This window comes from Chinchilla lanigera, unplaced genomic scaffold, assembly GCF_000276665.1.
Source record: "Chinchilla lanigera isolate Chin_1 unplaced genomic scaffold, ChiLan1.0 scaffold00039, whole genome shotgun sequence".
Classification (NCBI taxonomy): domain Eukaryota; kingdom Metazoa; phylum Chordata; class Mammalia; order Rodentia; family Chinchillidae; genus Chinchilla; species Chinchilla lanigera.
The window spans coordinates 3548889-3564572 of record NW_004955440.1 but is presented as its reverse complement, the minus strand read 5'-3'; positions in this window follow the sequence as shown (position 1 = coordinate 3564572).

The following is a 15684-nucleotide window of genomic DNA, read 5'->3' as shown; positions in this document are numbered from 1 at the left end:
TGTAAACATCATATTTTCTCACTTTGTATGAGAAACTGAATGAGTAAATAAGATCCAAAATGCACAACATATATTGTGAATTGGGAAGAAACTTTTCAAAAGAAAAGACAAACTGTCAAAAGGTGAAAGGGACAAAGAAAAAAGAAAAAAATATATTTTTCTCAATCCAACAGGGATTTCTTAAAATAGCCCCACATTTCAATAGGGCATAAAATCTTATTAAAGACGTCCTAAACTGGAACAAAGAGTCAGGAATAGGACCAGATCTCGTCCATTTCACTGTCCAACTAAAATAAGATCCAAAGTAAACACTGTCAATATAGTTAAGATAGTTACACAGCTAGTTTCTCTTAGTTCATTGAAAAGAAAGGTCTGTGCTAATATTGTATAGAGAAGATATCATGCCTATATCTTCTACTCTGAATAACTACTATGAAGACAACAATATGCAATGTATTAATTATTGTAACTCTCCTGCTAACCTGTTTGGAAACTCTGTTTTATTGTTATTTTTTTCTCTTTAAAATAAAAAAAAAAATGTGAAGCCCATTCCAGCCCTTGAAGATTCTTGCCGCCCAGTGAGGGTGGCACATAGGGTAATAAGAAAGTCTCTTCCAATATGAAGCCCAGGACAAGGCCATGGAACATTCCACACAGAGAGAAGACTGAACCCAAATTCCCAGAGGGCCTGGTACTTAGCAGCCTCCAGCACAGTCCCTGGGTTCCTGCTGTGAGCTAGCATGGTGAGGAACTGAGGAAGCCCAGAGATGGTCATTGACTTGTTCAAGGTCTCTCAGCTCCTTCTGCAGTTGTCACTGAAGCACGTGTTCTGAAGTCACAAGATCCTAAAGAAGACTTCGTGTAAATAAAGCCATGAATAAATATATAGTCACCCTCTCTATCCATGGGTTTCACACAGTCAGGATAACTGAGTTCCTTCTAGCTGCTGGGACATGAAACATTCCACATCCATGGATTTAACCAACCCTGGTTCAAAAATATTTGAGGGCTGGGAGTGGTGGCACACACCGGTAATCCCAGTACTTGGGAGGCTGAAGCAGGAGGATCTTTGCAAGTTCAAGACCAGCTTGGGCTACAAAGTGAGCTCAAGGCCAGCCTGAACTGCATAGTGAGACCCTGTCTCAAAAAAGACAAAAAATATATATATTTGAGGGAAAATTTGCATCTGTACCACAAATGTACAGACTTTTCCTGTTAATAATCCCTAAATAGTACCATAGAGTAACTACTTACACAGCATTTGCACTGATTAGGTATTATAAACAGCAGGTGATAACAGGAAAACACGTATAGGCTCTATGCAAACACTACACCATTTTATGTATGAGACTTGTTTGTTCTTAAATTTTGGTATCCCTCAGTGGTCCCTGGACCAGTTTCCTACAGATGACCACATGTACATATCTTTTATCAGACTTTGTGCGGGTACACACAAGATGAACTGCCTTTACTGAAAAGACAAATTACATGAAAACAAGGACCATCTGGAAAATCTGAGATCCATAGTTTGGTCACTATAATGATACTGTGTGCTTTTTCTCAGTCCAACAGGGATTTCTTAAAATAGCCCCATATTTCAGTAGGGCATAAAATCTTATTAAAGATGTCCCAAGCTGGAACCAAAGAGTCAGGAATAGAACCAGATCTGGTCCATTTCACTGTCCAACTAAAATAAGATCCAAAGTAAACAGTGTCATTAGGGAGGTAGAATTTCATTTCCCCCACACAACTCTTTAACCTAGAAAGCAAAAGGGCCCAGACAATTAGCAAGCAGAACAATTTCTTGCTATTTTGCATTTCCTTCCTTGAAACTACCTTTAATAGTTTGAGCCCTAGGAGGAAGAGGGTTAACTGAAAGTAATTTTTTAGTTCACTAAAATAACAACCAAAAAAGGCACAGGCAAAGAAGCTCTTGGCCCCAGAATTCTACATGCTGTGAGTTCAGGGCTCAGACCATCCTGGCAAAAGGAAAGAAAAGAACTGGACTCTGTTCCACCTGATTCATTCAACATTATTAAGTAAAAGTTGATCTAAATAGTTAGAACAGGGCCAAGGGTATAGCTCAGTGGCACAAGCACCTGCCTGGCAAGTGCAAGGTCCTGAGTTCGATTCCCAGTAGCAAAAAAAAAAAAAAAAAGTAGTTAGAACAACAACGAGATGACAATCACATAGCTCTCGGTGAGCGGTACAAATGAATTTTTTGATACATTCACAGTGTCTACTGAGCAACATCAAAGAACTCGACAGTGAACCTTCTTAAGTAACTAGTTTTAGTTTGTGCAAAATATGAACATTTTCCTGCCTGCTAATCCTAAAAGTGTTTACCCAAATGTGTTCTGAGTCTTGGAGAGTAAATCACCCAAGCAAAGAAATGATGATGATAACAACATACAGTGTGATTCCAAAAAATCTACAGTGTCCCAGTTACCAGTACAAAGCTGACCATTAATCAGAACACAGATCACAACCTTATAAAAGTTGTATGCCACCTTGTAGGTCATAGGGAAAATACAGAAAATAAATAAAATAAGAATAACACAATGAACTTCACGAGGATGACTAAAGGATTTCTCTTAGTTAAAATGCACAAAACATGCTAATCACCATGTTTTGACTGCAGAAACAAATTCAAATGCATTTTTCCTCCATTTCTCTTTGCCTAAACAATTTTTTAGGAAACCACTAAGGCCTTACCGTATACTGGCAGCTCTCAGAGGATAACCTGCTTTCTACCTGCAGGGCTTCGCAACATGGGAAAATCTGTCCAACCCCTGGAGCAAGGAAGTGGAGTATCTGGCTGGTTTCACAGCGTGCTCAGCATCCATCCAACTCACTAAACGCCCTGCTTTACCTCACTGCATGTGCTGCTGTTGTCCACACATCAGTGGCTCCCAACTTTCTTCTCCCCAGACGCCTTTCACCTGCTCTACTACTTTCTGAGTCTGTTTGCTTTCCTTCTGAGCCTTCCCTAATTCCAGCAAATATATAGTGAGCAAGTACTCTTGCAATGTGCTACGTCGCTTTATCTCTCTTTGTAGCATTCCAATACCCGTTTTCCTTCCTGAGCAAATCTTCCCTCTTGAGTCTCAGTAGTCTAGATATATAGGAGGAGGGAGTTGATAAGTTCTCATGAAATATGTCAGACCTTCAAAACAACCCACAAAGAGTAATACACAAAAATACTGCCTGCTTTAGAAGATAAAACATTAATATGACTGACATCTCATGGATACTCCCTCCCTGTTCAGATCCCTCTTCCAATCTCCACAAAGGTAACTGCTAAACTGAATTTAGCTTTTATTACTCATGCATTTTTAAATATTTTTACTAGGTTAGCCTATGTCCAAACACAAATAAAAACATAATATACAGAATTTTCTTAAATTGTATGTATATGGTTTTGTACCACATTTTTTTTCAGTTTGCTCTTTTGCTCAACATTGTGTAGCTCAAAATCATCCGTGTTAGTAGAGGTAATTGCAATATGTTCCATTGTCGTCACTACTGACTCCAGTTCATAAATTTACCCTAATTCATTTATCTGCCTCTTCTTTCTGTCCTTTTTGCTTTTGTCTTGTGTTTTGTGTTCTGTTTGGGTTTTGGGTTTTGTTTTGTGTTTTTGTTGTTTGTTTTTGCAGTGCTAGAAAGGGAACCACAGCATTACGCATGTTAGCCAAGTGTTCTACCCCTAAGCCGCATCCCTAGTCCCCAGTATCTTCTTGATGGACATTTAAGTTAACTCCAATGTCACTGTGTTACAGACAGCATGGCCATGAGCACTCTCGCGGGATGCTCCTTGGGTACATTCACACCATCCTCTTTAGTTCCAGGCAGACTTTACACACCAGAGGAATTGCTATTCCTTAAGATGCCAGTGAAACTCCTAAGACTCAGCTACATTTCCCTCTGCCTGAACTCTGGCCCTCTTCCACCTCACCCACGACTTAAAAGAACATAGCCAGGCTACTTTGATCAGCCATGCCTAAAGACACATTCCAACAGATCCTACTCCAGCTCCCTGGTCTTCAGCTCTGCATAGTGTCTACACAATGTAGAGTCACAAAGGTGCCTGAACCTCACTGCAGAATCGAATTGGGGCTATTGGGTTTTATACTCAGACATTTCTGACCCACTGCTTGTTCGCTTACACAAAAAAGTCGGTGCTCTCATGAGAAAGTAACTGAATTTCATTGCACTTTAAATTGTAAAGCAAGAATGAATATCTCAGTCTAAGTGGTCTGTTTCCTGGCTTATTTCTCCTGATCCCTTTGCCTACAGTTAAGCTGACAGCACCATGGCCCACTCCTAGTCAAGGGCTAGGATGTCATGTCCTGCACTTGTTCAGTTCCCGTGGTTCTTTTCTTCATCGTCTTTTTCATCTGTGCTTCCAGATGCTATTAAATAATTCTATAGACATCCCTTTAGAATTACAGCAAACATATTTGAGGAAAGAGTGTCTGTCAGAATTAACCTGGTAAGGAGAAATGGAAAATATTTGTTATGAGAGTTGGGACTTTCCCTCCAACAACAATTATACCAGGACAAACTGGTTTTCAACTGAAGCAAGAACCTCTGCTAAGTTTTCTTTCTCAGGACATTAAAATCTTCCTCATATTTTCAAAACATCAAATCTCCATTTTCTCACTTGCCTGAATACTAAGTGGTTTTTAAATTACTTTGTAAGATGCATGAGAGAAATAAGGGCATTGGAGAAATAAGGATACTAAGAAGAAATACCCAAGTAATAAAAGTGCCATAAATTGTTAATAGCCATATCTTTGATATTCCAGGCACAAAAGACAAGATTCTTTACAAAGAGGAGTATTAACAAAGCCAAAACAAAATCTACTAATACGAAAGACCATATAAAACATACAACTGAAATATGTATTCCTAAATTCCTTATGTACTATAAAACCAGTGTTGAGGAAGACGGAGATATCTCTTAAAATTCTACCTGGGAATCTAAGTAGATAGAGAATTTGTTCCCCAAAAGCATAAAGGTAAGTTTATTCCATTAAGCATATATTCTCCGATCTTCATATATGCAAATTCATGCACATACACATCTGTGGACATATGCTCACAAAGCACGAACACACATATGGATGTTCACGGGGTGTATGCCTGAAACTTATAAATACATTGCATTTTTGCAAGTTAAATAATACTGAAACATTTCAGAAGAGCTTTGTCTCCAATTATGCTGGACCAATTATGCAACTGTACTCTATTTAGTGAATATTTAATAATCACACACTATGCCAATTACTTTTGGGGGGATTTAATACACAACTCTTTAAAAAGACAAAAATTTCACATGTATTATATCCTTTGCTTCTCTCAGAAGGTTATTATTAGCTTCACTTTTCTGATGAAGAAACTAGCGCTTCAACAGGCAAGCAGCCTACCAAAACTCTCTCAGCTGGCAAATGAAGAGCAGGAATTTAACCCTAATACTGTCAGACTCCAAAATCTAAGAAATTAAGTACATCCTAACCTGGCTCCATAAAAAGACAACAGTGGAATTTAAAACTTTTTAGTCCTCACAGTGCCTTGAATATAGTAAATGCAGCCGGGTAGGTACACAATGCACAAATGAACAAATGAACAAAAGCTAAAGAGATGCAAATTTTAGTAGGAAGAATCTGGAGGTGTAGCTCAGTGGAAGAGCACTTGTCTAGCACACATGAGTCCCTGGGCTTGATCCCCCAAAACCACAAGAAAAAATATGGAGAGATGAGTGGTTTTTCTCTCCATGATAAGGGATAGCTAGATAGATGATAGATAGATAGACAGATAGATAGATAGATAGATAGATAGATAGATAGATAGATAGATCTGTATGTATCTCCTGCCGGATGACATAGAAACCTCTATCATTATTTATACTGGGTAAATAGAATAATCAAAACATTTATTTTTGCCCATTCATGATTTTGATTTTCCTTTCCAAAATTTCCTTTAACCTTTGTATCTGAATCTACAGAGCAGGAGGAATTAGTACTCAGAAATGGGGATTTTTCTGAACTAAACCTTTATACCTGGAGTTCAGTTGGTGGACACATAAAAGCAGTAAGGCCAAGACTCAGCCCTTACATAGGCCTGCTAGTTTCACCAGTTCCTATCACACCAAACCTTTGAGCATAACCGGCCGCCCCCTCTAGACAGAAGAGGTTTGACCACAGCAATCTCCACAGGGATGGAGCCACATGCCCATATCTTTGTGACATAGCACACACCACACAAGTCATAGCCCCACACAGGTAGCCGGGTTGGGGCACACAGGGAAGTACTGCACACATCACTTAGTAAATCTGCATTTTGCTGTGCTTTCTTGTGTGTTGATCCATTTGCAGATGAGGAAACCAACTTTTCCAAGAGTTCAGGTCACTTATGGGGCAGAACTAAGAGCAAAGATCCGATCTGTCTGATTTCAAAGCTGGTGTTTCAAACACACTGAACTCCTAATGGTCCCTTCCTGTTCATGTTCCACCCATCTGTCACCCAGCTGCATAGTCCGGATCTCCCGGTGCACAGTAATGTGAAACTTAGTAACAGTAGTAAAGACCCATGTAAAATGTTTATAGCCGTATTAAATTTTCCTCAGTGCAGAGTGACCGGGTGCTTCCTGAATCTGATAAGCATTCGGCTCTGGGATTTTTACCAAGACTGTCCAAAGTGCACAAACATGTCCAACAGAAAAGCAGAAAAATGACTGCGTGATCATTTTGCATGTGAGATGTAATGACCTAGAGACTTGGGTTCAGTGGCGGACATGGAAATAGGTCTCTAGCACTAAGCATTGAGCATGTTAATCCATGTTCTTTGGAATCTGGACCAGAGCTCTTACTCATTTCCCAAAAGAGGTCTATGACCCCAAAATATGGGGAGCACCATCTCTGCCACCTCATTTAGTGCCTACTTCTTTGGATGGTGTCCCAGGACAGCTGAGGTGGTTGGTGTCAGCACCTGTTGGGCATTTAAGTCCAAACACGGGCTGTGTTCTAAGCCTTCTGTTCTTGGCCTTGAAGAACAGGAAATGCAGATTAATATAATAAACAAGGCTTCTCCAAGCTGAATTCAGGATTCTCCTAAATCCCCGTCCAACCAACCCACAGTATTTCACCCCAAGCTACAGTGAGTACAAATCTGGGTTTCTGGAGTCTGCCCATCACAAGAGCACACTTCACAACTGATTTCAAGTTTCCATGCACAACTGGAAGGCAAACAACCAACCAGCCCTCGGCTCTTAGCGAAACAGCACGTATACTCAAGAAAAAGATGTCAGAGAAGCCTCAACAAGACTGACATTCTGTGTCCCTACTTTGATGTCTCTGAGGTCCAGAGGCCTTTGGCCCTGCTGTCCTGGAAGGTTGTGTTTCACTAAGAGAGAGGATGGCCTTTCCAGGTCAAGCAAATGTTTTCAGGAAATTGTGGGGTTCCCAGCCACATACTGTGTGTCAAAACAGACCTAGAAAGTGTTGGCATCAGGCAGAATTGATGTGAGACCAAGGGAGGCCAACAGGAAACTGTAAGATAATAACCTCCACTGAAGCCTAGAAACCAAGAATAAACAAACACACACACAGTGTCTTTGTGCTGTCATATCACCAACCTCTTACCGGGTAATGCTGGAGGCTTCAGAGATGCCTCTCCCTGCCATCTACCTGAACTACCTTCCTCAGAATTCTAGGCAAAGGTCACGTTCCACTACGACTCAGCTGGAAGGGCAAGAAATGTTTTAGACTACCACACCAGGAGCGTGGAGGCTTTATGAACTAGTATGAATAGCAGGAAAGATGATAGTCTGCATGTATAACCGGATAGGCTTCCCAAGAAAGTATCAGACAGGGCCACAGTCCCATTCTTAAACCTAACTGGAAATCCGGGGAGTAGAAGATGTGACCTCAACAGAACAGTTTAAATAAGAAAACCGCATTGTAGAGCCCACATTATTTCTCATAAGCATGCAAAAAAAGTCCTATATTTCTTAAAATAGTAACTAAAAAAATATAAAAATTATTTTAGGTAGATATGACAGGTATTATTTTCACCATATTCTATGCCTTCTCCAAGGGCACATAGTGGAGAACTAGAACTCAGGCCTTCTATTCATTATTTCAGCTGTTTACTCCACCAGGGGTATCCATTACTACTGCCTAAATTCCAACTTTATATAGAATTTTTGATAGCAGTAAAGGTGACCTCACAGGCCCAGTGGGATGGAAAGACTTCCTTCAGAGTCAACGCTGCCACCCTGATAGTCTATAGCTGATGTATACTCTGCAAAGTCCTGGACACTCCTCTAGGTTCTGGAAACACAAAGACTTTAAAGAATAGTCCCCAGACTCCTGGGTTCTCATAGAGCAGGGGAGGGAGAACATTAATACCACATAAGAGTCCTGGGAGGTGGTGGGTACAGGATGTAATGGCAGCAGTTAGCCAATATTTATTTGAGTCCTACATTAGGCCAAGCCCTGGGGATTCTGGGACAAATAAAGTCCTTATCTTTGAGGAGCTCTTTAGCCAGGGGAAGCAGATTAACTTAGCATAATGTGATCAGCAAATAAGTGCTTTAGTGGACATGTGACTAAAACTGAGAGGGGGAGGGGAACAGGATTTCAAGTTTCTGGACAATTGGCATTCATTAGATAACTCGTGACCTGGGCAAAGGTGGGCCACACCCACTCCCTTCTGCCTTAGAGTCACCCTTAAGGAGGCAGGGTCTCCCACAACTCAGAAGAGTTCATCTTAGAGGTAGGGAGCTGTATGCTCCATCTTTCACTCCAAATGTGGCAGAATAACTAATAAAGGGCAGGGGTGCACTTCTTTCAAAGAAGTTTTCCTCATGTTGCATGTTGTTGTTCCTGTGAGTTCATCCTTCAGCTTTCTGTTTGCCTTCTCCTTACCATTGTTTTCTCTGCTAGGCCTTGTAGTGTATCAGAAAGAAATCCATTCAGAGGAGCCTTCTCCAAGAGAAAGCCATCAAAGGGAGCGCCTCTGAGTAAAAGGCTCCTCAGGCTGAAGGCAGCTGTAAGAATCACACCAGCTGCTCTCCTAGGTCAATAGGTCAGGCCTAACAAAAAGCTGAGCTCATATTTCTGACCCTGGGTGTCTCAAAACCTCACAGGCCATTTTAGGTATTGAGGTAACACTCGTGAAAAGAACAAGAAATGTCTACCACCATGCGATGGAAAGTAAAATTCAAAATGGCTGACTAGTGACCACTTTTGAGTCAAAGAAGGAAACTAAAAAATGTACTGAAAAAAAGAAAATTCTTCTGAGATCCCAAGAGTGAGAGACATGGATTCTAAATTCTCCAACACAAGGAAGTAGTTCAAGTTTAGAAGTTATACATAAATCAAGAGAGATCCTCTGGAAGAAGGGTAGGAAGAGAGATGCATGGTAACATTTGTAGGTCTCTCCAAATGTTCTTCGCATGGCAATAACATAAAAGCTAACAGGGAGAACTTTCAAGAGCTTATTTCCTTAAACTAAGTATAGTGCCTTGCTCAATAAAGGTAGATCTTAGTAAATATTTCTTGAATGAATTTATATTATGGTTATTTTCACTAGAAATGTGGTTTCGCAGCAAGTGTGGGCAGATTTATTGATGGGTCCTCTATGTTTTCATGTTGTTTTCATAAACGTGAACCAAAAAATTGGCATATAAAAACAGTGAACTCGGGGGATGACTTCTTCGGAAGAAAGCTCCAAATAACAGCTCTTTTTCCTTCCCTTCGGGGGCTGGAAACCCCCAATCATTGAGCCTATGACTAAGACAACTAATCCAAAGCTCAAGAAAGAAAAGGCCCACCTGGGGAAACCAAGATAGCAGACTCAACAGAAGGGAAGTAACAAGACTTGCTTCGTGCTGCATCTCTACAGGCCCCAAATACTCAGTCGTGGTAATTAATATGAGCCACAAGACCTGGTAGATCACTGTAGCAGAGTAAAAGTGAGGATCAGGAGTGAGAGCAGTTTGGTGGAACTCAAGTACCTTTGATTAATCACCTCCTACAAGGACAAAGTGAAAGAGCATGCAATGACATCAGCAGCCATCAATCTTACATAACTTGCTTCTGTTCCATCCTTTGTGACCCCATTCTCCAAAGTATCACAACTGGCTTTCTTAATCCTCCCAGTAAAATCTACTGGGATCAACCTCAGACTCTTTCTTAAGCCTTCGGGGATGTAGCATAAGCTAAGGAATATGCTCAGTTTTGTGAAGAACCAGGGATCATTGGTAGTTTCTAGTGGTTTCTAGATAGTACAGCAGGTGCAGATAGGATAATCTGTCCATTTTCCAGCCAGTGTCAGAGTTCCCTACCAAAGTGAAAACTGAAGACACCACACAGCACAAAAAGTGATCTGCAAAGCGGAGTGGTAATTGTTCTCAGAAAGAAGACAAAGCTGAGAACAATGGGGCACATTAAAAACACTTATAAACAAAGACAATTGTCTCTTTTTCTGGAAAATGTGGTGAGAGACAGGAGCTATTTAACTGGGCCCTCTGATTTTAAGGGGCTGGTTAGAGTTGTCCATCTGTGGGCATTTTTCTAGACAGAGTATATAACTGTCTTTCAAAATGGGCCTAGAATTTTCTCCCCACCCTACCAACCTCTCTAAAAAAAAAATAGAGCCCACTAGGAAAATGCCCGGAGAACTAGGTCAAACATGAAACAATGCATAAAGAGAGAATTCTCAAGTTGAACAACCAGGAGGCCTGTCCCCTGCCTTCAGGCACCAGTAGGCAGAGATTCTTGGCATGGGTCTCATGTATCTCCTTTATTGCCACACTCCATGCCTTATATTCAGGAATTTTCTAAATCCCTCATATGAACAGTTTGAAAAGCACATCCAAATTCTCAAAGACCTCATCCAAGGATTTCCCTCACATAAAACCATGTCTTCCCAGCCCAACATAAATATATCACTCCCTTAAAGACGGAGATTTGAGAGTCCCCAAGTTTGCAATCAGCTTTACCACAATTGAGAACTGAACATGTTTAAACTTTTAGAATTTGACTCATTTTAGTTGTGGTAATTTGAATAATGAAATGCTAAAATTCTTTCCCATCATTTATTCACTTTCTCATTGAATAAGCATTTACTGATCTGAGCCCTGAGGATGCTCCAGAAAAATATCCTTTCCCTCCAGAAGATCATTACTCTGGACACACTCCATCTTCCCTATTCACAGAGGCCCCTGTAACACTTATTATAAGGTCTGAATTAAGAATTCACCAGATGACTAAGGCAATTGTCCTACCCTTCAAAACCAGCTTTGAAACTCACTGGCTTTATCGGTCAGTTTTCATCACTGCAACCAAAATGCCTGACATAAACAATTTAAGGAAGTAAATGGTTTATTTGACTCATAGTTCCAGAGATTTCAGGCCACAGTAAGCTTCACTTCATGGCTGCAGGGAAGCAGCTCACTGGAAAAGGTGCCAGTGAGAGATTTACCCTCCAATGGCGTCCTCCCAGTGACTGCCTCCAAATAGGCCCGCCTCCTAACAGCACGTTCAGCCGTGGCCCTCAGTGGATGGACCCACTGCTGAGCACAGTACTTTCCAGTAGTCTCTTTATCCACTCAAGTTGCTTACTGGAAGCTTAGCAATCACACTAGTCAATTCTAGCTGGAAAATTCCAACAAGAACCACCTGGAGCTGCTGGAAGGGTTAAGCGCAAAGATGTAGGTGACAGGTCTTTTAAACTCTAAAGCGCTTTGATAATGTAATGGCCCCCTCCTTCTTCTCCAGCTCAGCATTTATGAGGGGTGGGAGTCATGATATGAAAAGAAAAGATTCATTGTCGGCAAGGCTTGAAGACTTTGAGATTTGGAAAGCATTAGAAAGCCTGGAATAGTCACCTTTTTCTGCCACCATGACCACCTGGAGAAGAGAAGGAAATAGTTTCAGAGCGGCCTAGGACACGGAATGAGAGGACAATTTGAAGCACACGACCCAAAAGAATAGCTATAGGTGGCTGAAGCACAGATGTGCACAGGCGCAAGAAACCTCAAAGATAGATGAATTCTGCCCTGAATTTCAACAGAACAAGAAAATAGATGCTGCAAAAAGATTCCGTGTCAATCTGGAGCAAGAACTGAGAAATGATTACAATAACAATTACTAATACATAGGAATGCTTGTCAGACAACAGACACCACGCTATTTACCTTGCATTAATTATACCTTGTAAGAATTCAATGGTAAGAAATTAGGTAACACACATAGTTTTTAAATTAGTGTCTGGCATATAAGTACTAAACACATTATTATTATTATTATCATCATCATCATTATTATTATTAGCTCCATTTTATAGGGATAAATACTAAATACTACAGACAGATGAGTTCATTTAACTAAATTTACATAGTGAATTTAAGTGGGAGAGCTGAGCTGCCTAATCCTAGAGCACAAAGAGAAAAGATCTTCAAGGACCTCCTGTATTTAAATTTTTACCTTTCTTTGGCTCCTACTTCAGCAAACATTGTTAAGTACCTACTTTGAGCAAAAGAGCCCAAGTTTCAGGAGAAAGGGGACCTGGGTTATATCACTGCTCTATCCCCAGCCAATGAATTAGCTGGCTGTTGCAAGCGTTTAGAAGAAAAAGAAGAAAAAAGGCATAGTACTGCAGGCGCTCACAGGCAGTGGAAACGACACCTGCTTAAATAACCTGATAACTGCCTGGGTGAGGTGAGGACTACAACAGAAAGATGGGAGGTGGGGCAGCAAGAAACCACAGATCAAGGAGCACCAATCGGAGCCAGGCGTCCTTCACAGTGTGTCAGTGTTAGGAAGCTCTGAAGCATAACCAGGCAGGAGGGAGCCAATGCCCCCAGGCATAATAAGGCCAGGGTTATTAGTCTGCTGGAAATAGGGTTAAGGTTACGTTAATAGGAAGAATATTAATTTCTCCTGTTGACCAGATGGGGGTCTTTGGAAAGAGATTAGCTCCAGTAGCCCTCAACTGTATTTGAGTTCTCATACTTTGGGGGAAAGCTAATCCAGCCTGGAGTTAAAACCCTACTGTGTGTGCCCTCCACCTTCACCCCTAAAAACCCTCTGGACCATATCTCATCCTTGTGTAGCACCAGATAAGGAAGTGCCCAGATCAGGGATGCAGACGCCCTACCTCCTCTGCCACGTCATTTCCCCTCCAGCCTTCCCCTTCCCCTTCCCCTTCCCCTTCCCCTTCCCCTTCACCAAAGTAACTTGTGGGAAAAATCATGTAACTCCCCGCAAAAAAAAATAACTCCTTAAACCTTCAACAAGTCTATTGGACTGGCTAGAGTCACTTGTGTCATTTGACACATAGCAGTCATTCAGGAGGGCTTACCTTTTCCCAAAGATTTAGTAGATGGCAGTGGCCATGTGAAAGTTCTAGCCTTTGAAATATATATGGAAGTTTACAGGCAGGCCTTCAAAGGAAGGGACAAGAAGGCAGTCCCAGTGGGCATGTACTTGGATGCCCTGTAATCTCTCTCCATCCTCCTTCCTGAAATAGAGACACTGTGATGAGAGCTTTGGCAGCACTTCTGCAATCATGAGGGAAATTCCCAGAATCCACATGGGTGGGACAAGATGATGTTAGGAAGCCAAAGAAAGGTGGTAAGATAGGAAAGGAAGGGAGATCAATAATCTGCTGTAAGCTGAATCCCACTGTGCACAATTCTGGTTTAAACCCCTGGGAGACCTCTGCAGGCACCCTACAGAAACTCTTCTGAAAGAGTGGTGGATAGGTCAGCAGCATTGGCATCACTTGAGAGCAAATGAGAACAAGAAGACTCTAATCTCCAGCCCAGATCTCCTGAGCTACCATTTGCATTTTAATGCAATCCATGTAATTCCTGTACCTATTCAAGTCTGAGATGTCCCAGTACAGAATGCATCTCAGTGCTGAGCCTTGGAAAGACAGGAGGCTCATGTATCCTCTTTGATCCAGGAAGCAGTTGCTCTTGTGCATTTCCAGGCAAAACAAACTTCCACAACTTAGAAGTAAACCCTGAATAAGGAAGCTAGGAGGCTCAGGAAGCACTAGAAGTGCAGAGCTTTCCCAAGGGCAAAACTGATCATCCAGGCTGAGGGAATGAACCCAGCATCCCCCGCTGTGGGGATTATGACACCTAGTTCATGTGGACATCAGAGACATTAAATGAGCTGCTATGTACCACAGGATAGCTGCTCAATAATCTACTGCCGTCATAATTATAGCAACAACAACCAAATCCACTGAGAAAGACATAACTAATATGATAACAGCTAAACTAGTTCCTATATCTTCAACTGCCAGAGGTAAAAGGGAATAGTCACTGACCTCAGGAGACACGCAACCTTGATAGAGAAATAAGGATGGACAGCATGAAGCAATACAAGACTGGTTTCACATGCCCTGTGATAACATACTCACATGAGTATTAGCAAGGGTTTTTATTAGTGTTTAATATGTATTAGGTACCCTTTCCAGGATTATAAAATGTGGAAAGTATGTGTGTGTGTGTGTGTGTGTGTGTGTGTGTGTGTGTGTGTCTCAACTGATTCTTGCAAGAACCCAAGATAGGTACTATTATTAATGCCATTTTACAGATGAGGAAACTGAGGCACAAAAAGATTAAGTGACCTGTCCAGAGGCCATAGTTTAACTTGCACATTGCCCCTAACACTAACCTAGCTCCACACTGTTTGGCCCCCTTCCTACAGGGAGCCACAACTGTGATTTTGGGTGTGTTCTTTTTTAACCATGCTTTATTCTCCTTCAAGGTGAGCCAGACGCCTAATGCTGTCCTCATTCTGTAGACAGTGCGGGAACTAGAGTTCAGAGGGGCTGCACTGCAGAGCAGAGATGTGAGAAGGACTCTCTTCTCGATTTCAAAGGAGCTGAAGCCAAAGGGCTGCTGTCCACCAAGAAGTCAGGGAAGTGAGATGGACAGTGCTCAAAGGTAGAAGCCAGGAGGCCTCAGATTCTGAGCCAATTCTGGCCACCTCAAAAAACCATTTAGAAGTCACTGTTCTCATCTCCGACCAAAGCAGGTGGGATTAGCTCACTCCCAAATTCTCCCTTTGAGCTCTAAATCCCTGTAGCTCCATGACCTGCTTAGGCCCCCTCATCATTTCTCAACCTCCTGGGGGAACAGCTATAATGCAAAGTCCGACAGTAGGGACTCCTAATCTCATCGGCCATGAAGTTCTTTCACCAAAGATTTAAATACTGATTATTTAAGAGGCTGCAAAGTCAAAATCTTACATAACGATACCTATAAATGGATGTCACTTCCCATCTAATTTCAATGTGCTCTATAATTTTAGAATTGTTACGCAAAGCATTTACATTTGGTCCCCTGGCCTTCCATTTTATAGTCTATGCTTCTGATTTGCCCTCCGTGACCCGATGGGGACCTCGGCATTTCCCTGTCCCTCTAACTGTACCACATTATTTCATCAGTTATGCCACACTGTGGACTCACCACCACCACTTCTATCATACATGCCTAACTACTTTGTTGCTGCAGTGAAGCAATCTTCTACCAGCATGCAGCTTCTTTTAGTGCATCAAAGATCAGAGCCCATTTCTTGAAAAGTTGCCCTTCATGCTCCAACTTTCCAGAAATCCATCCTTTGAAAATACCAGTTGGACAACTTCACTGCAAAC